This window comes from Hibiscus syriacus, unplaced genomic scaffold, assembly GCF_006381635.1.
Source record: "Hibiscus syriacus cultivar Baekdansim isolate YM2019G1 unplaced genomic scaffold, ASM638163v2 tig00112503_pilon, whole genome shotgun sequence".
Classification (NCBI taxonomy): Eukaryota; Viridiplantae; Streptophyta; class Magnoliopsida; order Malvales; family Malvaceae; genus Hibiscus; species Hibiscus syriacus.
This window is the reverse complement of record NW_024063349.1, coordinates 1188478-1190454: the sequence shown is the minus strand read 5'-3', so window position 1 is coordinate 1190454 and position 1977 is coordinate 1188478. Positions and strand designations below refer to the sequence as shown.

The following is a 1977-nucleotide window of genomic DNA, read 5'->3' as shown; positions in this document are numbered from 1 at the left end:
TTTTTTTATTTATGATTATGTTACATTTGTAATTATACTTGTAAATTCCTTTAATACTTTTTTATATGATAAAAATGGATGTTTTAAGAAAACAAATATATCATCCATATTTTAATCTGAATAAAATCCAGAAGACTTTGGATTCTTTCCTGTAAGATGGACGGTCTCACAAGATGATTGAAATTAGAAGGCCTGTCTTTTGACTTCTGTTGTCTATATCTCTCTATATTAATGCTCCCTCAAAACCAACTTGCAGCAAAGTCTCTCTGGGGGGAAAAAGAAGAAAAGCTACAGGCACCATAGTTCTGCAACAAAGTTTCTTGTGTGTTAACAGTGAAAAGAAGCTCTGAACAAAACAATTAAAAGATCATGGGAAGGGCTCCTTGTTGTGACAAGGCTAAGTGAAGAAAGGACCTTGGTCACCTGAAGAAGATGCAAAGCTCAAGGATTACATAGAGCAACAGGAACCGGAGGAAACTGGATTACTCTTCCTCAAAAAGCTGGTGAGTTTGAAGGTACATGGAAGCTTTGATCATATGTTATCAATCAACCCTGTAATGTTGAATGTGTTTTTTCAGTAGATGTTGAATGTGTTTGGTTTTTGTATTTAGGTCTCAGGAGATGTGGGAAAAGTTGCAGATTAAGATGGCTTAACTATCTCAGGCCTAATATCAAACATGGAGAATTCTCTGATGATGAAGATAAGATCATCTGCACACTGTTTGCAAGCATTGGTAGCAGGTATTAATTACCAAATTAATGTCTATTTTTCTCTGATTTTGTCCATGCACTCACATCATCAGCTGCAACAGGTGGTCAATTATAGCAGCTCAGTTGCCAGGCAGGACTGATAATGATATCAAGAACTACTGGAACACAAAGCTGAAGAAGAAACTATTTGGAAGGGCTCCCCAGTCTCAAAGGAAACCTCATCAGATTTCATCTTCACCATCATCTACAGTACTCTATAATTGCAGCAGCAACACTTACCACACAGCACCTACATCTTTTTCATGCTTTGAACCATCAAATTCCTCAAGCTTCTCAAACACCAGTGCTTCTTGTCTTACTGATGTATCAATTCTTCAACCCCAGGAGAGTTTATTCGGTCCAATCCAGCTTCATCAGCTGCATGATAATGGTGTCCAGATGCTTGCAGGTGAAGCTAGTTGCCGCTCTTCTGATGGGAGTTGTAGCATCAAAAAGAATTAGAGTATAGCAATGGTGATCATCATCAACAAATAGGATGCACAGTTATAATAATTTCTACAGTGAAGTTGCCGATGAAAGCCAGAAGCTTATCATGGCATCAAATCATGATCATGGATGGCCAACTGAAACACCACTAGATTATGTGATTGAGGAAATTAAGCAGCTAATTAGTACTACCAGTAGTTGTAACAGCTTCATTTTTTATGAAAACAAGGCAGATGAAAAAGTTATGTACTATTGATCTGACTGTGTAAAATCATATGGATTTGAAGGGTAAGGGGCTCAGAGATTTAGATTTTTTTTTTCAAATTTACTTTGTACGTTTCTCTTTGGGAAATGAAGTAATTTGCTGGTACCCATAGATTTTGACTGCAATGTTTAGAGATAAAACATTAAATTTCATGGAAACTAGGGGGAATTCATCATCTTTTCAAGGATCTTAATATTTTTAGAAAATAATATTAAATTTATTTTCAATATATTTTATATAAATTTATTAAAAAATTAGAAATTTTGAAGTATCAATTAATACCCTAATATATGATGTGGCTCCGTCATTGTTAATAAAGACTTTTATCTCAAGATCCAAAATTACTTGATGTTATTCATAATCGCAGTCTTATACCAAATTAAATGTTATTATTATTTCTATATGTTCATAATTTTATAGTCATTAGAAGATGTACATATCGTCCACACGCAACTGCATAAATCTGAAATTTTAGGAATAACAATATTCTCTTTTACTACTTGTTTGATGAGTTT

The 1977-nt window shown here is 34.3% G+C and overlaps 1 pseudogene; it reads left to right on the top strand.

Moving 5' to 3' along the window:
- Nucleotides 1-227: 227 nt before the first annotated feature.
- Nucleotides 228-1512, top strand: LOC120180841 (annotated as a pseudogene).
- The last annotated feature ends 465 nt before the right edge of the window (nt 1513-1977 follow it).